The sequence below is a fragment of the Thamnophis elegans genome, chromosome 14, assembly GCF_009769535.1.
Source record: "Thamnophis elegans isolate rThaEle1 chromosome 14, rThaEle1.pri, whole genome shotgun sequence".
In the NCBI taxonomy this organism is placed as follows: domain Eukaryota; kingdom Metazoa; phylum Chordata; class Lepidosauria; order Squamata; family Colubridae; genus Thamnophis; species Thamnophis elegans.
In genome coordinates this window covers 22,840,310-22,864,843 of record NC_045554.1, presented here as the reverse complement: position 1 = coordinate 22,864,843, position 24,534 = coordinate 22,840,310, and the positions used below count along the sequence as shown (strand labels likewise).

Sequence of the window (24,534 nt, the reverse complement as noted above, 5' to 3'; positions counted from 1 at the left end):
AGTAGCACCTTGAAGCGTATCCGGAGATCGACAGGTAGCCAGCGCAGCTCGCGGAGGATAGGTGTTACGTGGGTGAAACACGGTGCACCCACGATCGCTCGCGCGGCTGCATTCTGGACTAGCTGAAGTCGCCGAATACTCCTCAAGGGCAGCCCCATGTAGAGCACATTGCAGTACTCCAGCCTAGAGGTCACAAGGGCCCAAGTGACTGTTGTGAGAGCCTCCCGGTTCAGGTAGGGGCGCAACTGGTGCACCAGGCGAACCTGGGCAAATGCCCCCCTGGTCACAGCTGACAAATGGTGTTCGAAAGTCAGCTGTGGGTCCAGGAGGACTCCCAAGTTGCGAACCCTGTCTGAGGGGTATAATGTTTGACCCCCCAGCCTGAGAGATGGAATATTTGCCAAATTGGCGGGAGGGAAACACAACAGCCACTCGGTCTTATCCGGGTTGAGTACAAGTTTGTTAGCCCTCATCCAGTCCCTAACAGCTTCAAGTCCCTGGTTCATCACGTCCACCGCTTCATTGAGTTGGCACGGGGCGGACAGATACAGCTGGGTATCGTCCGCATATTGATGGTATTTTATCCCGTGCCGCCGAATGATCTCGCCCAGTGGTTTCATGTAGATGTTGAAAAGTAGGGGAGACAGGACCGAACCCTGCGGCACCCCATATGTTAGGGGCCTAGGGTTCGATCTCTGCCCCCCAACTAACACCGACTGCGACCTGTCCGAGAGGTAAGAGGAGAACCACTGCAACACAGTGCCTCCCACCCCCACCTCTCGCAGTCGTCACAGAAGGATACCATGGTCGATGGTATCGAAAGCCGCTGAGAGGTCAAGGAGAACTAGGATAGAGGCGTGGCCTCGATCCCTGGCTCTCCAGAGGTCATCGGTCAATGCGACCAAAGCGGTTTCTGTGCTGTAACCAGGTCTGAAGCCGGACTGGAATGGGTCCAGATAGCTGGCTTCCTCCAAGGCCCACTGGAGCTGAAAGGCCACCACCTTCTCAACAACCTTCCCCACAAAGTGGAGGTTGGAGACTGGACGGTAATTGTTAAGAACGGCTGGATGCAAGGATGGTTTCTTCAGGAGGGGTCTCACCACCGCCGCTTTGAGTGCGGGGGGAAAGACCCCCTCCCGAAGGGAGGCGGTAACAACCGCCTGGATCCAGCCCCGTGTCACCTCCCTGCTGTTGGCAACCAGCCAGGAGGGGCACGGGTCCAGTACACATGTGGAGGCACTCACAGCTCTCATGGCCTTGTCCACGTTCCCAGGGGCAACATCCTGAAACTCAACCCAGCGATGGTCTACCAGATTATCCCCTTGTGCCTCGGCTGGATCTGCAGAATCGGAGTCCAACTCCAACCGAAACCGAACAACTTTGTCCGCCAAGAACTGGACATACTCTTCAGCCCTACCCTGTAAGGGGTCCCCCATATCCCTCCTATTTAGGAGGGAACGGGTTATCCTAAACAGGGTGGCCGGGCGGGACTCGGCGGAGGCAATCAAGGTGGCAATATAAGATTTTTTTGCTGTCCTAATTGCCCTGATGTAATCCTTGATGCACGATGTTAAAAGTGCTCGGCTCGATTCGGATTTGTTGGATCTCCATAAGTGCTCTAGACGTCTCTTCCGGCGCTTTCTCTTCCGGAGTTCCTTGGTGAACCAAGGAGGTCTCCTGGATCCACAGCCTCGGAGCGGCCGTAGTGGCGCAATCCGGTCAAGGGACCCCGTCGCTGCCGAGTTCCAGGCAGCAACCAGGGTCTCCACCGGACTGTGGGCGAGAGTATCAGGAATAACCCCAAGCTCCGTCTGGAACCTCAAGGGATCCATAAGTCGCCTGGGGCGGAACCATCTGGTCGGTTCCTCCTCCCTACAGCGGAGGTTTGGCCTCCGAAAGTCAAGCCTCAGTAGGCAATGGTCTGACCACGACAGGGGTATGATCTCATTACCCCTCAGACCAAGATCACAAGTCCACTGCTCCGAGAGGAATACGAGGTCGAGCGTGTGACCCGCTGAATGGGTTGGGCCCCGAATTACCTGGGTCAAGCCCATGGCTGTCATGGAAGCCATGAACTCCTGCACTCCATCAGAGTGTTCACCGAGCGAAGGCAGATTGAAATCCCCCAGAACCATAAGCCTGGGGAACTCAATTGCCAGCTCGGCTACTGACTCGAGGAGCGAGGGGAGGGCTGCTGCAACGCTGTTGGGAGGCAGGTACGTTAACAGCAAACCCACTTGACCCTTGAGGTCCAACACTCTGAGAGTCAATATCATTTTGAATTGGTTTTCTGTTTAAAAGGTTTTAGCTATCCAACCCAAACCTGTTTCCTGGTGTGTAGGGGTAGGCAGAGATAAACTTTACGATTTTTAATGTTTTTTGTGTACAGGTTTTACAGGTTTATAATTAAATATTATAAACAATGTTTATTAAGGTAAAGGTTCCCCTCGCACAATGTTTATACCAGCAGATAATTAATATATCTTGATTGTCAAAAACATAATATAGCTAATCTATTTAATACACAATTGAAGCTTAATATACTATGAGATATTTTGTACCTATTTTCTAGTCAAAATATATCACTATTGAATTTGGTTAAGACAACTCAAATCAATAAAAGAAAAAAGCAAACTATGAATAGCAACTAATATGCTGAAGGAATATGGTAATTACAGATGATCCTCCACTTAAGGCAAAAATCAGGACATTTCACTAAGTGTCATAGTTGCAAAGTACAAAGTCATGTGACAGCACCACTCAATGCTGACTATTCTGGCATCTCCGCTGCCATTGTTAAGAAACAGCAGGTCATTCTTTAGAATAAATAAAAAAGAATCAATTCAAAATCTCTGGGATACTGTGAAAGCATACACAAGAAGCCTTACAATTGCCTACATGGTGAGAAAAACTAGAAAACAAAAAGAGCAACAAGAATGTATGCAAAAAGAACTTGAAGATGAAGATGAACTACAGAAAGACCCAAAGAATAAAATTAAAAAAGAAAAAAGAGAGATGATAAAACGTAAGATCAACTTAATAACTCAAAAGGAATTAGCACAGAAAATTAAAGCAGCCAGACAAAATTACTTTGAACAAGCCAACAAACCTGGACGATGGCTGGCATACAGATTGAAGAATGAAAGAGAAAAAAGGATGATATATTAATTAAAAGATGATGAGTGAAGAATTCAATACAAAGCGGAAGAAAAGAAGCATATTATTCATAAATACTTCGCAAAACTATACGTGCAAGATAGTATGGAGGAAATCAAAATAAAAAATTATTTAAACACAGAAAAGATAACACCAATCTCAAAAAAACAAAGGGAGGCAATAAACAGGCCAATAACGTTAGCCGAAGTGGAATTAGTCCTGAAAAACCAGAAAAATAATAAAACCCCAGGACTAGACGGAATACCGGTGGAGTTATACAAATATAACAAAATAATATTGGAAGAGCTAGGAGTGGAAATGTTTAACGAAGTTTTAGGAAAAGCCAAGATACCTGAATCATGGACAGAAGCAATAATATTGCTAATCCCAAAAGAAGAAACCAACCTACAAGAAATTCAAAATTACAGGCCAATTTCATTACTAAACTCCGATTATAAAATATTTGCAGCAATTATGGCAGGAAGAATTAAACAGGTTTAAATGAACTAATACACCCGGACCAAAATGGATTTTTACCTCACAGACACATTAAAAATAATACGAGAGTCATCCTAGACATAATACTTTACAAGGCACATCCAGAAAAATAAATGGTACTGATTTTCCTTGATGCACAAAAAGCATTTGACAATGTAGTCTGGAAATTTGTAATAACACTATTGGACGAGATGAAATTCAAAGAAAAATTTATAAAAATGATAGGATTTTATAACAGTCAGACAGCCAAAGTTCTGATGAATAGAGATCTAACAGAGAAGATTGAAATAAAAAAAGGAGTCAGACAGGGATGCCCCCTCTCTCCTTTGCTGTTTATATTAACTTTGGAAATTTTATTAAATGAAATTCGGAAGGACCAGGGAATAAAAGGTTTAAGACTCAAAAATGAAGAATATAAGGCCCAAGCCTATGCCGATGACTTAGTATTTGTTCTAGAGGACCCATTAGAATCCAGCCTGAAATTAATTCAAAAATTAGAAGAATATGGTGAAGTGGCAGGACTAAAGATCAATAAAGACAAAACAAAAATAATAACCAAGAACATGACAAAAAAGCAAGAAGAGGAACTGGAAGTAGCAACCAGAATGCAAATAACTAAGAAAGTGAAATACTTGGGGATCTGGGTGTCAGCAAAATGTTCCACAATTAAAGACGATAAATATAATAAATTAGTGATACAAATAAAGAAAGATTTAGAAAATTGGAAAAATATTCAGTTATCACTCATGGGATGTATAGCGACAATTAAAATGAATATTTTACCAAGAATCTTATTCCTGTTGCAAGCCACACCTATTAATCCAGGTAAAAAAAATCTTTCAAGAATTAAACAAAATAACCGCTAGGTTCATTTGGCAGGGACGAAAAGCGAGGATTAAACTAAAGTCAATGCAAGACAGCAAGGAGAAGGGAGGCTTAGCATTACCAAATTGGGATTTATACGCATCAGCAGTAACAATAACATTGGTGAAGATTGGTGACCAATCTTCATCATAACAAGTACAAACTTCGTAATTCTTCACCCCTTATAAGGTTCCACGCATGAATCTCTTCTCATAATGCATTCCTTATTAATGTACAAATCCATAATCAACATGTCTGTCCTCATTTCAGGAGAACTCGATAAAGTTCCCAGAGCTTTACAGATCTTGTAAAGTTTATTTAACTTTGGTCAAACAACCAAAGCCTTTGTCTTTAATTCATTCAGACATCGTGATAGGATTTGATTTCTTTTCAAAAAAAAATTCCAAACTCAAGTGCTTCTTTGCAGCTTTACAAATCTCCTTTATAAATCCAGTAAGGGGTTATTATCCCAATCATTCTCTTTATCATCTGTATTTCCACTTTAACTCTCATCTGTTTTATAATCCACAATTTTTATCATTTTTCAGAGTTTTAATGATTTATTTATATTCTAGTATTTCTGCATCAGGTGAGAGTTATTTTAGGTCTTTAGCCTATAGATCTTTCCAAACTATTCTCTTCCACACTGTCAGTACTGACCAGAACCAACAAGACTCTTTCCCTCTCTCCTCTTTCCCTCTTTTTCTCTCCTGTCCCTCCCTCTCTTTCTCCCCTCCCTCTCCCTCTCTCCCCTCTCTAAAAATTTAGTTCTCACAAGGGAGTTAGTTAATTAAAAAAAAAATCTAAATCTTATCACAGAAGTCCTAATATCCCAAATTTCTCTTGTCCCTTTATTTGTTTATAGCTGTCAGTCTCTGCTTTGCTGCTGCTTTGGCTGCCATTGAAACGGGGAGGGTGGGCATGGTATTTGGGAGGGGAATCATTGGGAGGGAGCCGAGGTGGCGCAGTGGTTAGGGTGCAGTACTGCAGGCCACTTCAGCTGACTTGTTATACGCAGTTCAGCGGTTCAAATCTCACCGGCTCAAAGGTCGACTCAGCCTTCCATCCTTCCGAGGTGGGTGAAATGAGGACCCGGACTGTGGGGGCAAGTTGCTGACTCAATTTGCTAAAAAAAAATTGTAAACCGCTTAGAGAAGGCTGAAAGCCCTATGAAGTGGTATATATGTCTAATAAATAAATAAATAAATAATGTGCTGGAGGAATATTCTAGACGCTGTCCTGACCATTTCATTGCACATGTGGAGGAAGGGAGTTTCCTGCCAAGGTTAACTGTCCAGCATTCCACCCTGATGATGTTTTTTGAAGATATCTCCCACCTGACAGTTGGGTGAATTGTAGTTGGACTATGGACTGGGTGCCAAGGGTGGGGATTGACCTATACATGATATTCTTTGCTTTCGCGCCTAATTAACCAGATTCAGCTTAGCTTTGCTACTATTTGTTTGTAATTAGTAAAAGTACACTTAATTTCTAACAAACGGAGTTGAGTGGTTTCTTTCCTGATTATTAGATGAAGCAGCACCTGACAATAAGCTGAATCTCACCTCGCACCCAACCCGGAGCGAACAACTTCCGAGGGGGGTGCCCTCACAGAAGGAAAAAAAAATGTCCTTACATGAAAGCGACCAGGAAGAAGACATGGGTGCAACAGCAGCACCATCTTTAACAGAAATGCTAGCTGACCTGAGAGTGGAGGAACCTGCTGTCCGACTCAGGTGGACTTGGGGTGTGGGACAGAAAGAGGAACCTGAGGAATTACTAACTGGAGTCACGAGAAGGAGACCAAAAAAATCAGCAGCTGACTGGAGTAGCTCTAGGGAGGAAGACTACAAAATGTCCCAAGCCATGAGACTCCTCGAAGAGGCATGGAGTGAACGCTGGATTCGAGAGAGTGCTGTGGAAAGGGAACCAGCAGAGGAACTGGAAAAAAGGTACCCATTGCATAGCTTAAGGGAGACTGGAGGGGCCGAAGGGGGATGTGCGCAAGAAAACCCAACACCGACCTCTCCCCCTGCGGCTAGAGACATTCCAAGAGCAAGGGGGCGGGCAGGCGATGCCAGATGGCTAAGGTCCCACCTTAAGCGTAAAGTATGATGGAGACCCCAGCGGTCTGGGGTTGTTTATTATTCATTTATATGCAAATATATGGGCCTGATTTGGACTCTGATGAATCTAAAGTGAGAATAGTGTTAATGGCCCTAGAGAAGAAAGCAGCAGACTGGATGGTCAGATTACATAATAGTAACTCCCTTCTCCTGAGGAATTTTGATGACTTTATGGCGGCAATGAGGAGAAGGCTTGACGACCCCCTCACCGAGCGTCGAGCTAGGCTAAAATTTACGACCCTCAGACAGGGAAAAAAGACTGTGCCTGAATATGTGCAGGAATTCCAGGAGTTGTCGGCCTATATGAGGGGATGGTCTGAAGAAGCCTTGTTGGATCGATTCGCAGATGGCTTAGATAGAGATGTTTACCAGTAGTGCATAAACAGACGCATTCCCCGCCGCTTGGAGCCTTGGTATGAGAATGCTGCAGATATCGAGCTTGATTTAACCAGGCTTCGTTGCATGGAAGAGAGAGGAGTTGAGGCATCGCCTCCACCCCACCTAAAACCTCCCTCCCAAAGAGTGAAAAAGGGGGCAGGGGAGGTTTTGCAGGCAAGCCCAAGCCCTCCGCTTGTTTCCGCTGTGGGAAGGAGGGGCATCGTGCTGTGAATTGCCGAGTCAAGCTGACACACTCCGCTCCACCCCCCTGGAGGGAGGGGAAACCTGAGAAGCCTCCAGGCAAGAGAAAGGAAACCGCCTTGGCTGGGGAAGAAACTTCTCGCCGCTTTGAGCCAGAGGAGGGGAGAAACGGAAGTCCCAGCTCATCTGACGATAGTGACTATGAAGATGCTGATCGCTGGGTAAGTTCCCGCTCTGGCCCCATGCTTATTCCCATTGAGCTTAGAGTGCCCTCTTCTGGCGCAAAAGAAAAACTTATGGCTCTTTTAGATTCTGGTTGTTCCCGCTGCATGATAAGCCCTGAGATGGTTGAGAAACTGGGCTTGAAACTAAAAGCTTTAAAAATCCCTATTGCTTTTTGCCAAATAGATGGCTCTATTGCGGGGGGCGGTCTTGCTCATTTTTCTACTGAGCCCATCAAGATGTGGATGGGTACCCACCAAGAAATGATAACTTTTATTGTGGCACCTGGAATGGACCGGCCCCTTATTTTAGGACTCCCCTGGCTCCGTAGATGGATCCACGCATTAACTGGAGAGAGGGGTGGTTATGAATTCGGACAACCACACGCCCTGAGGGGAAGATTGAAACTCCAGACTCTGATACTACGGCCCCCACACTGGCAGCCAGGGGGCAGGAGAAAATTGAGGGGGAGGAAAGAATTCCAAAGGAATATTGGGACCTCAAGGATGTTTTTAGTGAAAAATCTTCTGATAAATTACCCCCTCAGAGGCCCACAGATTGCACCATTGATATTTTACCTGGAGTAAAGCTTCCAAAGCCCCAAATATATTCAATGACCCCTAGAGAGATGGAAGAAATGAGGAAATTCATTGATAAAAACTTAGAAAGGGGTTTCATTGAATCAGCAAGGCCCAAGGTAGCTGCGCCAGTATTGTTCAGAGAAAAGAAAGATGGCTCTTTCAGATTATGTGTTAATTTCAAAAACTTAAACTGCATCTCTGCTCAGAACCTCTATCCTTTACTATTGATGAAGGACATGCTGGCCCAACTGGGGAAGGGCTGGATTTTCACTAAATTGGATCCAAGGGAAGCATACTATAGGGTCACAATTAAAGAGGGGGACAAATGGAAAACTGCTTTCAACTGCCCCCTTGATTGCTTTCAATTTTGAGTAATGCCATTTGGCCTCCAGGGGGCGCCAGCAGTCTTCATGCACTGATTAATGAGGTTTTACATGACCATCTTTACAAAGGCGTAATGGTCTATTTAGACGATATCCTTATTTACGCGGAAATACGTGAAGAACACATGAAGCTTGTTCGCACAGTTCTGAAGAAACTCCGAGCAGCAGAATTGTATGCCAAATTGTCCAAGTGCGAATTTCATCAGGAGAAAGTTGATTACCTGGGCTATCGAATCTCCCACAGGGGGATAGAAATGGATCCCGCTAAGGTCAAGGCCCTTCCTCCACATGCGCAATGAGATGGTCAGGACAGCGTCTAGAATATTCCTCCAGCACATAATGATTCCCCTCCCAAATACCATGCCCCCCCTCCCCGTTTCAATGGCAGCCGAAGCAGCATCTCATTGTGCATGTGGAGCGAGTTTTCCGCCAAGGTTCTGTCCAGCATTCCACCCTGATGATGTTTTTTGAAGATATCTCCCACCTGACAATTGGGTGAATTATAATTGGACTATGGACTGGGGTTCCAAGGGGAGGGGATTGACCTATACATGATATTCTTTGCTTTCGCGCCGAATTAACCAGATTCAGCTTAGCTTTGCTACTATTCGTTTGTAATTAGTAAAAGTACACTTAATTTCTAACAAACGGAGTTGAGTGGTTTCTTTCCTGATTATTAGATGAAGCAGCACCTGACAATAGCTTTCTCAATTCTTATAGCTTATTTAGGCTACTGCCATTTCAGAACTAGAATACATACAGAGCTTTGCATTATATTGGTCTGGATACTGACTGTACAGTATTGAAAATAATTTACATCTTATTTCTTCTTCAACAATGTACTTTTGAGAGAATACAATAGCAGAGTTGGAAGGGATGTTGGAGGTCTTCTAGTCCAACCCCCTGCCTAGGCAGGAAACCCTATACTGTTTCAGACAAATGGTTATCCAACATCTTCTTAAAGACTTCCAGTGTTGGGGCATTCACAACTTCTGGAGAGAAGCTGTTCCACTGATTAATTGTTCTAACTGTCAGGAAATTTCTCCTCAGTTCTAAGTTGCTTCTCTCCTTGATTAGTTTCCACCCATTGCTTCTTGTTTTACCCTCAGGTGCTTTGGAGAATAGTTTGACTCCCTCTTTTTTGTCGCAACCCCTGAGATATTGGAACACTGCTATCATGTCTCCCCTAGTCCTTCTTTTCATTAAACTGGACCAGAACTGGGTTCCTCCAGTATGGTACGGTGCTGTACCGGTACGGTGTCACCATCTTGTTTTTTTGTTTTTTGCTTCTGCAGAGAAGCACTTTTTGGTACTGAGCATGCGCCCCGACCTGCCCGGTGTCTGATCTACAACTTGCCTGCCTGAAGCACTTTCCCTTTGGCCTGGATCAAGCCCACCAATGCCACCACAGAGCCTGTGGCACTTTCCCTACGGCCTGGGTGATGGCACTTCATCTTGGCAAAGACCAGGTCACCACATTTGTATTCACGCGGCCAGCCGGAGTGAGACATGGTGCAGGCAGAGAGGAAATAGGCACGCCAGTGCCGCCTTGCCCACCTTGCCCGTCGTCTCTATGTGCTGTGCTTGGAAGGAGCCGCAGCTCTCGACGCCCTCCCTCCCTGGCTGGCTGCAGACATCCATCAGCCCTCCCAGAGCACTGCTGAGGAACTGCCGTTCACTTTTTTTCTCCCATCAAAAAACGAAAGTGACCAGCATCGCACTAGAATTGTGGCAAACTGGTCTTCCCCAAGATGAAGCATCGGCGCCCAAGCTGAAGGGAAAGTGCCACAGGCTCTGCGGTAACATGGCCAGGCTTGGCCTTGGCCCACTCCCCATGTGAGGGGCTGTCACCCACCCGTCCACTGGTAACTTCCATGCCTCTTACTCCACTTTTTTGCCAGCGGGAAGCAGTGCCACTGTCTTTTTTCCTAAGACCCCTCTTAACCTTGCACAGTAAAGATTGCTAATTGCTCGCATTCGTGATAAGGTTTTCTTTACTGTGCAAGATGTTTCCCTGCATAGAGCGGCTGAGAGAGAGAAGCAGTGGAGCTGCGAGACTCGAGTAAGATGTTTGGGCAAATATGGGGGTGGCTGGGGGGCAGGTGAGATCCCCTTTTCCTTGCACCCCCAAACCCCGATTCCTAAGACTAGCTGTGGCCAGGAGATGCATCCGCCCCTCAGCCGCAGCTTGGCTGTGAGCAATTAGAAACCTTTACTGTGCAAGGTTTTCCCTGTGCTTCGCTGGGCAGGGATGGGGCGAGGCTTCAGGCTGGAACGGGCAAGCACAGCCGCTGCACCAAGAGGAGCACTTGCCTCCATTGGGTCGATCTCGTACCCGTAGCAGCAGCACCTGGGCAACTTCTATGAGGTGGAGGTGCATCCCAATGCCCAGCACCTTCTACTCACACCCACAGCAGCAGCACCCACTGCTCCCTGCCACCACGTACCTGCCCTCCCTCTTCGGAGGCAATGGAGGCAAGTGTTCCTCTTGGTGCAGCGCGATTGACTGGGTGGGGGTGGGGTGGGCCAGGAGTAGCAGGTGCTGCTGTGGGTGCGAGATGGACCCAAAGGAGGCAAGTGCTCCTCTTGGTGCAGCTCAATATATCGTGGTGACCAAAACTGAATGCAGTATTCCAAGTGTGGCCTTACCAAGGCATTATGAAGTGGTATTAACACTTCATGTGATCTTGATTCTATCTCTCTGTTTATGCAGCCTAGAACTGTGTTGGCTTTTTTGGCAGCTGCTGCACACTGCTGGCTCCTAGTAGTTGTCCACTGGGATTACAAGATCCCTCTCAGTTACTACTATTGAGAAGGTACCACATATACTGTACCTGTGCATTTTGTTTTTCTTGCCTAAATGTAGAACCTTACTCTTTTTACCATTGAATTTCATTTTGCTAGATAGTGCCCAATGTTTTAATTTGTCAAGATCCTTCTGTATCTTAAGCCTATCTTCTGGAGTGTTGGCTATTCCTGCCAGCTTGGTGTCATCTGCAAATTTGATGAGTTCCCCATTTATCTCCTCATCCAAATCATTGATGAAGATGTTGAAGAGTACTGGACCTAAAACAGAACCTTGGGGTACTCCATGTATACTTCCCTCCATTTAGATGCAGTTCCACTGAGGACTACACATTGAGTACGGTTTGGTCATCCAGTTACGAATTCATCTGGTGGTGATGCTGTTTAACCCACATTTTTCTACTTTATCTAATAGTAGGTTATGGTCTACTTTATCAAATGCCTTTGTCACTGCCCCTTCATTTAATAACCAAGAAAGAGACCACTCAAGTCCATATTTCAGAATTAAGTGTACTTATACTGGTTACAAACGAAAAGAAGCAAAGCAAAGCTGAATCTGAATAAAAAGGCGTGAAAGCAATAGATATCAATACAAGATTCAATCCTCTCCCCTTGGTACCCCAGTCCATAGTCCAATCATAATTCACCCAACTGTCAGGTGGGAGACATCTTCAAAAATCATCATCAGGATGAAATGCTGGACAGTTGGCCTTGGCGGGAAACTCCCTTCCTTCCGCATGCACAAAGAGATGGTGAGAATAACTCCCTAATTAAACAGTCCTCCAGCACAAAATGATTCCCTTCCCAAATACCATGCCCCCCCTCCCCGTTTCAATGGCAGCCAAAAAGCAGCAGCAAAGCAGAGGGTTACATCTGGCCCTCCTCCAGAAAAGGACGGTCACACCTGCAGAAACGAAAGAACACAGACAAACAAACGAACAACATGACATAGAAGAGAAAAGGGGAAGGGGGAAATTAGAAATCCGAAGTGAGGTCAGGGTTTGTCTGAGGGAGAGGGACGATACCTGTGGTTTCTCGCGAGGAATCTCGGGGATGGGCACAAAATCATGTCCATAAAGAACCCAGAAGGGGGTAAAGCCTGTGCTACTGTGCACTGAATTGTTGTATGCTACCTCAGCATGAGGTAACAATTCCACCCAATTATCTTGCTGGTAGTTGATGAAACAGCAAAGATATTGTTCCAGCACAGAGTTAGTCCTCTTGCAGGCCCCATTAGTCTGAGGATGGTGGGAGGAGCTTAAGCCCTGGGCGGAGCCAATCAGTTTCAGGAATTCTTTCCAAAATAGTGAGGTGAACTGGACCCCCCTATCCGAAATGATGTGGTCCGGAACCCCATGCAAGCGATAGATATGTTTGATGAACAACTTAGCCAGGGACTTGGTGGATGGGATCTTGGAGCAAGGAATAAAATGAACTCGCTTGGAGAATAAGTCAGTGACAACACAGATCACTGTATTTCCCTGACTCTCCGGAAGTTCAACAATGAAATCCATAGAGATCTTCTTCCACGGGGCTTCTGGGTGGGCTACCGCCTGGAGCAACCCCTGGGGTTTACCCAGCGGGTGTTTTGCTGCGGCACAAATGAGGCAACTAGCCACATAAGATTCAATGTCTTTTTTCAATGAAGGCCACCAAAATTGCCTCTTAATAAGGTGCAGGGTTTTGACGAACCCAAAGTGTCCGGCCATGCGAGAGTCATGAGCACGTTGAAGGACCGTGGATCTAATGGATGTAGGCCCATACAATTTAGCACCAATCCAAGCCAGTCCATCTTTCATGGTGCACTCATTCTTACGTTGCTGGAACCACTCATCATTTGTAAGAGCTCCCTTGAGGTTAGTGACCAAGTCTTGTGTGACCTCTAACTTAAGGGTCGCCTGACTCCTGGTGACAACAGGAGCGGCCAGACTTCTCGTAGGCATGACAGGCTGGACAACACTGAGTTTTGAACTGTTGTACTGTGGAAGCCTGGACAAAGCATCAGCCATAAAAAAATTTCCACCCGGAATGTATTTCAAAGTAAAATTGAATCTATTGAAATGTTGTGCCCACCGCATTTGTTTGGGAGATAGTTTTCTGGGGGGTCTTCAATGCCTCTAAGTTCTTGAGCCAGTGTCGGTTAGCTTACAAGAGGTCTAAGCGCAGGGTTGTAAATTTCCCTTGTGCATTTGCCTGAAGCAGTACTGCCCCCATTGCCACATCACTAGCATCAGCCTGGACCACAAAAGGAGCGTCTATGTCTGGGTGTTTAAGGACCAGTTCCTCTGCAAACAGGCGCTTCAATTTCTCGAAAGCAACCTGACACTCCATAGTCCAGTTCAAAGGTTTGCTAGGTTTGGGCTTTGCCCCTCCTTTCGACTTCAGGAGGTTAGTGATTGGTAGAGCGATCTTAGCAAAGGAGGGAATAAATTGACAATAGAAGTTAGCAAACCCCAAGAAGCTTTGTAACTGCTTACGTGTGCGTGGGGCTTCCCATTCGGTGACAGCTTTAACCTTTGCCGGGTCCATCTCTATCCCTTTGTGGGAGATTCGATAGCCTAGGTAATCTACCTTCTCCTGATGAAATTTGCACTTGGATAATTTGGCATATAGTTCTGCTGCATGTAGTTTTTTGAGAACTGTGCGAACCAGTTTCACGTGTTCTTCACATGTTTCCGTGTAAATAAGGATATCATCTAGATAGACCATCACGCCTTTGTAAAGATGGTCATGTAAAACTTCATTAATTAATTGCATGAAAACCGCTGGTGCCCCCTGGAGGCCAAACAGCATTACTCGAAATTGGAAGCAACCAAGAGGGCAATTGAATGCAGTTTTCCACTCGTCTCCCTCCTTAATTCTGACCTGATAGTATACTTCCTGCAGGTCCAATTTAGTGAAGATCCTCCCCTTCCCTAGTTGTACCAGCATGTCCTTCATCAGTGGTAAAGGGTAGATATTTTGGGCAGAAATGCAGTTAAGATTTTTAAAGTTCACACAGAGATGGAAGGAGCCATGCTTCTTCTCTCTGAAAAACACTGGAGTTGCTACTTTGGGTCTAGCTGGTTCAATGAAGCCCCTTTCCAAGTTTTTATCAATGAATTTTCTCATTTTGTCCATCTCCCTAGGGATCATTGAATGAATTTGGGGTTTCGGGAGCTTCACCCCAGGTGGAATATCAATGGTGCAATTGGTGGGCCTGTGAGGGGGCAACTTATCAGAAGATTTTTCACTGAAAACATCTTTCAGGTCCCAGTATTCCTTCGGGATTCTCTCCTCCCCCTCAAATCTTTCTTGCCCTCTGGCCGCCAGTTTGGGGCCAGCTGTATCTGACTCCGGATCCTCCATCCTCTCCTCAGGGGGTGTGGCCAACCGAATTAGTAACCACCCATCTCTCCAATTTATGCGTGGGTTCCATTTACAGAGCCAGGGGAGTCCTAAAATAATGGGCCGGTCCATTCCTGGGGCTACAATAAAAGTTATCATCTCTTGATGGGTCCCCAACCACATTTCGATGGGTTCAGTAGCAACCCTACTGAGCAGGACTTCCCCCCGCAATAGAGCCATCTAATTGGCAAAATGCAATTGGGATTTTCAAAGTTTTCAGCTTCAACCCCATTTTTTCAACTACATCTGGGCTTATAATGCAACGTGAGCAACCAGAGTCCAAAAGAGCCAGAAGTTTCTCCTGCGTGCCAGAAGAGGGCACTCTAAGTTCAACTGGGATAAGCATGGGCCCCGAACGGGAACTTACCCAGCGGTCCATGTCCTCACTGTCGTCAGACAAACTGGGGCTTCCGCTCCCTCCTTCCTCTGGGCCGAAGTGTCAAGAAATCTCCTCCCCTGTCAAAACAGGTTCCCTTTTCTTGCTAGGAGGCTTCTCAGGCTTTTTCTCTCTCCAGGGGGGGTGAAGCGGTGTGGGTCATCTTGACTCGGCAATTTACAGCACGGAGCCCCTCCTTCCCACAGCGGAAGCAGACAGGAGGCTTGGGTTTGCCTGTAAATCCTCCCCTTCCTCCTTTTTGCATCTTTGGGAGGGGGTATTTGGTGGGAGGTGGGGAATCCTCAGTTTCTCCTTCTCCCTTGTAATGAAGTCTGGCTAAATCAATTTCAACATCTGCTGCTGCCTCATACCAAGGTTCTAAACGGTGGGGGAGCCTTCTGTTTACACATTGCTGGTAAACCTCGTTGTTCAAGCCATCCGCGAAACGATCTAGTAAGGCCTCTTCAGACCATCCTCTCATATTAGCTGACAATTCCTGGAATTCCTGCACATACTCAGGCACAGTCCTTTTGCCCTGTCTAAGGGTCGTAAATTTAATTCTAGCCCTGTGCTCGGTGAGGGGGTCATCAAAGCGTCTTCTCAGAGCTGCCATAAACCCGTTAAAGTTTCTTAGGAGAGGGGAATTGTTATTATGCAATCCAACCATCCATTCAGCTGCCTTCTTCTCCAGAGCCATTAATACAATTCTTACTTTAGCTTCATCTGAAGTCAGATCAGGTCCATATATTTGCATATAATTCCAGACCTGAATTAAAAACAACCCCAGGTCTTTGGGATCCCCAGCATACTTCACACTTGGAGTAGGGACCTTAGCCATTCGGAGTTGGCGAAGCCCCCACTCCCCTTTTTGGAATGTCTCTAGCCACCAGAGGTGGGGTCGGCTCTGGGTCATCTTGTGCACATCCCCCTGATTCCTCAGCTCCCCCAGCCTCCTTAAAACTAGGCTATGTGTACCTTTTTCTGGTTCTCCCTCTGGTTCTTTGTCACCCCCACTCTCTTGAGTCCGGTGTCTTTCCCACACTCCTTCGAGGAGCTTCATGGCTTGGGCCATCATGAAATCCTCCTCTTCAGGACCCCGCCATTCCACTGCTGGTTTTTTTGGTCTCCTCACCGTAATCCCAGCTAACGGTTCTTCAGTTTCCCCTTTCTGTCCCACTCCCCAAGTCCATCTGGGTCGAATAGTCGGTTCTTCCACTTGCAGGTCAGCCAATAATTCCGTTAATGTAGGAGTTGCAGCTGCTCCCATATCCTCTTCTTGATCACTGCCATGGAGGGACTTTTTTTTTTTTTGATTGCACCCCCCTCGGAAGGTTTTCGCTCCGGGATGGATGCAAGGTGAGATTCAGCTTAATGCCACTGCCCCTTCATTTAATAACCAAGAAAGAGACCACTCAAGTCCATATTTCAGAATTTAGTGTACTTATACTGGTTACAAACGAAAAGAAGCAAAGCAAAGCTGAGAGATTCAATCCCCTCCCCTTGGTACCCCAGTCCATAGTCCAATCATAATTCACCCAACTGTCAGGTGGGAGACATCTTCGAAAATCATCATCAGGATGGAATGCTGGACAGTTGGCCTTGGTGGGAAACTCCATTCCTTCCGCATGCGCAAAGAGATGGTGAGAATAACTCCCTAATTAAACAGTCCTCTAGCACAAAATTATTCCCTTCCCAAATACCATGCCCCCCCTCCCCGTTTCAATGGCAGCCGAAAAGCAGCAGCGAAACAGAGGGTGACAGCCTTACTGAAGTCCAAGTAAATTATATCAATGACATTCCTCTGATCCACTAATTTTGTCACTTTGTCAAAGAATGCAATAAGATTAGTCTGGCATGGTGTTTTTGACAAACCCATGTTGACTTTTGGTTATTACTTTGTTTACTTCTAGGTGTTCGCTGATTTGTTGCTTATCTTTCCCAGAACTTTCCCTGGCATTGAGGTCAGGCTGATAGGTCTGAGGTTTCCTGGATCTATTTTTTTTTCCTTTTTTGAAAATGGAAACATCAGCTCTTTTCCAGTCCTCTGAGAGTTTCCCGGTGCTCCAGGATCTCTGAAAGATATAGTTCAGTGGTTCTGAGATCTCGTCTGCCAGTTCCTACAGAACCCTGGGGTGTAATCCATCCAGTCCTGGTGATTTACTTGCATGAATGCAAGTAAGGACTGTGATGTTGATGCTATTATACATCTTGGCACAAATGATCTGTCCCAAAAAGATGTACTTTCTGTGAAGAATGATTTCCGGAGGTTGGGGTATGAACTTCGTAGTATAGGTAGTAGGCTTATCTTTTCAGAGGTTTTACCAGTATATAAGGAACAAAAAGGGAAGGGCCAGTGTGTAGCAGAGTTTAATGTGTGGCTAAAGAAGTGGTGTAAAAGGGAAGGCTTTGGTTTTATTAGTCATGATGTCTGAAGCTGGTCCAATGAAAAACTGTACAAAAGAGATGCTTTGTACCCATCCAAGAAAGGGACTGAGTTACTTGGCATTAAATTCACAGATTTTCTGGATAAACATTTAAACTGAACAAGGGGGGGGGGGGCAAAGAATTAATTGATACAGAACATTTCTGTCCCCAGCAATCTAAAATTCATAGGGTTGATATCTATGGTAATTAGTTTGTTCCTGAAAATGGAAAGAATGGAATACAGAAAGAGGAATTAAATGGAGAGGAAATCTATTCCAAAGATCAAGATATAGATAAAATTAAAGAATCTATGGACTTAAAGAAAGAAATTCTATTAGCAAAAGCATTGATAACACTGCTGACAATCAAAGACAAACTGAATAAGGAAACAGAAAGAGGGCATCAAGAATATATTTAAGATTTTATAAGCAAGGAGAAAGCTGATCAAGAAGATGATTAGAGGATTGGTACCAAAAATGGCAGAAGATATGAGATTGTTTTGTTATTGGAAAGATACAGGTTGATAGATGGAAGAATATAACTTAAAACTAGTTAAACCTAGTGAAATTTAGTGATAATAGATATAGTTAAATAAATAATTGATAATGATAATAATGTATACAATGTGTAGTGTTATGATAATAATTGGATATGAATATTGAATGATACCCATGAAAGGAAGATTAGAAATCCTTTTGGATTATATACAAAGGTTAATAAAAAAGAACTGTTAAGATATAGATAAGTTTTGATTATTAGGGGGAAAATGTTATGATACAGGATATAGTCAAATAAAGGAGGGATTATGATGACAACCTATATATATATATATATATATATATATATATATATGGGTACAACATAAGGAAACTGGATGAAAATTGCAAACAGTGATTTGGAAAGAAAGATTAGAAAAGTTTGTTATTAAATATTATGAATGTTTAGCTAGAATAGGACATAAGGATTCAGTGTTATTGGAGGATTTTAGTTAATATGAATTATGCTTGATGACTGTGGAAGAGATGCACGAAAGCCTTTTGTAACCAACTGATACACTTTCTACAGTATGTAAAGAAGGAAGATTTTATTTGTTGTGTTTGTTTTGAAAATAAAAAAATAAAAAATGAACAAAAAAAGAAACTGAACGACGAGAGGTTCAACCTGGAAATAAGGAAGAATTTTATGACAATGAGAGCAATGAACCAATGAGACAGCTTGCCTTCAGATGTTCTGGGAGCTTCATCACTGGAAGCTTTCAAAAAGGGACTGGACTGCCATCTGTCAAAAATGGCTTGGTATCCCAACATGTCCTTCATAAGGGGGAAAGGGTACAATTTTTTTCACGCAGATCCATTAATCCCATGAAAATCCATGCATAATCTGAGACACAATTTCTGGTGCTCGTGTAGCCTGAAGAAGCTGCTCTTTGTAGTAGCTCCAGCCCTGAGATCGCGTTACACTGTTTTGACAGCATATATCAGCTGTCTGACAGATTGATAAACCCTTCCTCGGGCGAAGAGGAAGGGGGAGAGCTGCTGAGCTTGGGAAGAGCTCCATTAACCCCCCCAGAAGATAATTCTGGGGTGTGGAAGGTGTGAGCCCCCCTGCAACTCGGCAAACTCCGCGCCCAGGACTCATTCTGCTTTTTCACAGAAACCAAGGCTCACGATCATCCCTGCTCAACGTTTGATTTACATCTGAGCCCAAAACAGGCAGAGCAGATACTGGAGAATTTACAACTGTATGTATATATAAACTTTAACTCCATTTTCTAAAAATTCCTTCTATTAAAACTAACGAGACAGAAGATAAAATGGCGCCGGAGTCTCGAAGGCGGGGTCTAACTGTAATGTTACAAACTACTACAGAGCTTAAAATAACTTAAAACAGCAGTGATTTATTAGCAAGCTACAAGAGTAATAATCGGAATAAGCGGTTTGTTTGGACTTAGTAATTTGGTGGAAGATAAGCTTAACTGAAGAAATGGCTTCAAAACAAGTTAAAACAACAATGGCCTCTAAAGTGCTGGGAGCTCTCCAGCCCTGACAAGTAAATTACAGTCATTACTACCCCTCTTCCTCCTCCTGCTGGAGAAGTTTTAACTCAAGAGGTGCTGCAAAGAGTTTTAAATGACGCTCTAAAAGACCATGCAGCCACTTAGAACTTAAAATACAGGAAAAGGTTTCTGCTGCCTTTAAGGAGGTCTCAGAGGAGATTAGAGAGTTAATTCAGATTCGTAACCAAGAGATCAGAGAAGATATTGTGGAAGCCTTTAAATGCTTATCTGGCTACGTATCCTTATTGGATGAAAAAGTGGAAGAAGTTAACGAGTCTAATATTAATTTAGCAAATAAAATGGAGGAAGTCCAAAACAAGGTTCACGATGCAGAAAATGAAATTACAATGCTACAATGTAGGCAGATGGAATTCGCTCTGAGAATAAGAGGCCTTAAAGAGAATAATCAAGAAAACCTGAAGGAGATTCTTTCAGAAGCCTTTGATCAATTAGTAGGTCAACCAAGGAGGGACTATGACTGGCAAATAGACAAGATATATTACGTTAATTCATGGATTGCCAGACAGAAACAACTCCCAAGAGACATTGTAGTATATTTTGTCACAAGGGATATGAGGAACCTGATATTACAAGAGTCCTATAAAACCAAGTTGCAGATTGCGGGCCAGGAGGTGTTAGTTTTGAAGGAAATCCCACCCAAAATGCTGAGATCCAAAAAAGACTATGCATTCCTAGTGGACGAACTCAAAAACTGTCAGCTACAATACAGATGGGAAGCTCCAGCCGGATTAGTGGTCAACTACCTGGGACAAAGATATTGTCTTAACTCAGTTTGGAAGGCCAGAGATTTTTACAGCAACATACTAAAGGCTGGACATCCCTCACCTCCAGGATCTAGAGAAAGGGAGCAAGAAGGAGAGACCAGACAGCAAGATACCCAAGGATCATTGGAGGTGGCCTAACCCTAACCCTAACCCTAACCCTGGCAGAGTTAGAAGGAACCAAGGAGCAAAGACAAACCCAAGTGGCTACCAGATGTAAGGAACAAGAATTAAAGAAACAACAAGCCCATCAACAAACTCAGACAACGGCTCAAGAAGCCATAAATACTAGCTCAGAAGCTAGTATTACAGGATTTCCAGGTGGCTCTTAAAAGGCTTCAGGGAGCTAAAGATGACAATTGAATTCTTAACCTGGAATGTCAATGGCTTAAACTCACCACAGAAAAGGAAAAAAATAAACCATTATTTGAAACAATTCAAGAATGATGTAATTTGCCTGCAAGAAACACATATTAGAACAAATGACCAGAAATATTTGATGAATGCAAGATTTGGACAACATTTTGTAGCCTCCGCCTCAGAGAAGAAAAATGGTATAGTTATATACCTAAGAAAGGATAGGAAGGCTGAACTAATTGAAGCAGACTCTGAAGGAAGTTATATTTCAATAGAATTATTATTAGAAGAGAAAAATGGGAGTATATGCCCCTAATCAACAACAAGAAAAATTTTACAAGATGCTCCATACCAAGTTAATATAATGGGACTATAGATCCTGTATACTAATGGGTGACTGGAATGGAGTTTTGGATACCAAGAAAGATAAGAAGGGTCTTTTGCAAAATATCCAAACACGAGCGAAATTACCTAAGTCTTTCTTCGATATGATGGATGATTTGGAGCTGAGATATCTGGCGAGAAAGAAATGTTAAAGAACAGGACTTTACATTCTTTTCTGATAGACATCAATCTTTTTCTAGGATTGACTTTATACTAACTACAAATGATTTGCTTTCTAAGGTAAAGAAGATGAAGATATGTTCCAGAGCCTTAACAGATCATAACCTGGTTTGGATGGAATTGGAATATGGGAAGGAATCTAGAAGGTGTTGGAGGTTAAATAAAATTTTATTTAGATATGAGAAAAATGTCAATGAATGTAAAAAATTGCTGAGAGAATATTTTGTTTTTAATATGAACAAGGGTACATCTATGGAAACGGTTTGGGATGCAAGCAAAGCGTATATGAGAGGAGTCCTAATAAATTTAAATAAGTTACATAGACATAGACAGGGGAAAAAAAGAAAGGAACTAGAGAAAGAGATTAAGAAGAAAGAGCAGGAGTTAATATCCAACCCAGGTGACAAGAAGATAAAAGAGGCAATTACCCTATTACGAGCGCAATTAATATGCTGATGTCAGAATCAGGTGGCTACTAATTTGTTATATGCTAAACATAATACTTTTTGTAATGCAAATAAACCAGGCAGATGGTTAGCATATATGACGAGGAAGAAACAAAAATCTCGTACTATACAAAAAATATATTATAAAGGTAAAGAAGTTTATCCAGGATATGATCCAAAAGGCCTTCTTAGAATTTTACACAGGATTGTACACAGGTGATAAAATACAAGGCTTAGATAGATACCTGGATAAAGAAAAAAATACCTATAGTTAAAGATGAGCAAAGGGAGAGATTGAACTAACCAATAACTTTGGGGGAAATCCTCCAGGTAATTAAACAGTTAAAGGCTGGGAAAGCACCGGGTACAGATGGCTTGACAGCGGTTTACTATAAAAATTTACAATTAGAAATGGTAGAACCTCTTAGGGAATTATTTAACAGAATCCAAATGGAAGGAAAGGTACCTCCATCTTGGAGAACAGCTTTTATATCCTTGATTCCCAAAGAAGATCAAGATCTTAGTCAGCCAAAAAATTATAGGCCTATATCATTACTCAACACAGATTACAAAATTTTTGCCAAAATACTAGCAAACAAGTTGATGTTAGCTACACAGCAACTGATTCACAATGATTAAACTGGTTTAATACAAGGGAGACAAATGAGAATATAAGACAAATTGTTAATATATTGGAGTATCTGGGAAAGAATAACCAAGTCCCCACAGCGCTTATATTTCTGGCTGCAGAGAAAGCATTTGATCGAGTGAATTGGCAATTTTTAATGAAAACAATGCAAAAGATGCAAATTGGAGAGTATTTTCTACAATCAATCAATGCAATATATCAGGAACAAACAGCACAAATTATAATTAATGGAAGTTTAACAGAATCTTTTAAAATCGAGAAAGGTACAAGACAGGGTTGCCCCCCATCGCCATTATTGTTTATTATAACCTTGGAGTTATTGCTGAATAAAATATGGGGGTCAGATGATTTACAGGGAATTAAGATTAGGCATCACGAATATACATTACGAGCATTTGCGGTCGACTTGGTTGTAACTTTAGCCCAACCAGGGAAATCTATTAAGGTCTTAATGAATATGATTAATCAATATGATCAAGTATCTGGTTTTAAAATAAATCTAGGGAAAACAAAGATGCTAGTTAAAAATATGAACACTAATCAAAGGGAAGAATTAGAAAGAATAACAGGATGTGAGATAGTTTAAAAGGTTAAATATTTAGGAGTTTATATTACAACTTCAAATGGGAAACTATATAAGTATAATTATGAACCATTATGGCATAGAATACAGGTAGAGATGAAAAATTAGGAAAAACTACAATTGTCTTTGTTGGGAAGGATAGCAGTAATGAAAATGAATGTTTTGCCTACGTTTTTATTTCTTTTTCAAATGATACCAATACTTAAAAAAGATGCAAACTTGCTTGAATGGCAGAAGGGTATTAATAAATTCGTTTGGGCAGGGACGAAACTGAGAATAAAACTTAAAATAATGTACATGAAAGATGAGGCTTGAAAGTGCCAAATTTAAAACTATATTACGAAGCAGTAGTTTTATCAATAATTTGTGATTGGATTAATTCAACAGAGGATAGATTACTGAATATCGAAGGGCATGATTTGGTATATGGTTGGCATGCTTATTTAATATACGACAAGAAGGTAGATAAGACTTTCAAAAGTCATATTTTAAGGAATGCTTTATTGCGTGTCTGGAAAAAATATCAACATAAATTAAATGATAAGATACCTATGTGGGCAATTCCCAGACATGCAATAGAAAATATAAGCATAGCACAAAAACTAAAAGAGGAAAAGGTAATCCAAACATGGTTTCAGTATGGACAGTTACAGGCCAGATAGAAAAAAGATCAGAAAATTGGTATTACGCAAAATGAGGACAATCTACTAAAACAAATTAAGGATCAAAGTCAAATACATATAAAAAGGTTATATAATATTTTGATAGAAATGGATTCTGAAACAGAATTAAAGTTAAAGACTGTATGATAAATTGGGCACAAAATTTTGAAGAACCAATAATGCTGGATACATGGGAAAAGATATAGGTAAGAAATGTAAAATTTGCGCAAGCCCAAAATCTGAGGGAGAATTTCTACAAGATGTTTTATAGATGGCATTTAGATCCCAAAAAATTGGCTTGTATGTATCCGAACCTACAACCTAAATGCTGGAGATGTGATTGTGCTGATGCTACATATTATCATATATGGTGGACTTGCAAAAAGGTCAAAGCATTTTGGATAAAATATGGTGGATTATGCAAAATATCTTTAAAAAGAGGATAAAGTTTACCCCTCAGTTATTCTTGTTAGGTATAACTACTGATTGTACTGTTATAGAGACTAATTTGATTCTCAATCTAACAACGGCAGCAAGACTGTTGGTGGCGCAATACTGGAAGAAGGAAGATTTGCCTACTATTCAAGAATGGACATTAAAAGTAACAAATTTAGCAGAGATGGCTAAAATATCAGCATATCTCAAGGATCACTCAAACTAGAAATATAAGCTGGAGTTGAGAAGATGGATTGATTATATTCAAAATAAATATGGGACTAAGAAACTCCCGATAGCTTATGATTGAAGAAGCAAGGAATGATATAATTTGTTTAGAGTTAGCTCAACAAAAGGGGAGTTAAAGTACAAGTGAAGGATGATGCTAAAGTCTGTTAGTTTACTTTAGAATATGATTGTTAAAGATTTATACCCTGTATTTGCTCTGGGAGGTTGGGGGGGGGGAGGTTGGGGGGGTGGGTTCGGGTGGGGGAGGGGAGGTAAATATTTGTAAAGCTTTTAAAATTTTAATAAAAAAAGAAAATCCATGCATAATTTGTAACACCCATCTTTCTTTTCTTTACCCACTCTTGCACACT

The 24,534-nt window shown here is 42.8% G+C and overlaps 1 protein-coding gene across 1 annotated transcript in view; it reads right to left on the bottom strand.

The window, feature by feature from the left end:
• HYDIN (HYDIN axonemal central pair apparatus protein) overlaps positions 1-24,534 on the bottom strand; it is a 269,552-nt gene that overhangs the window by 139,426 nt on the left and 105,592 nt on the right. The window lies entirely within an intron of this gene.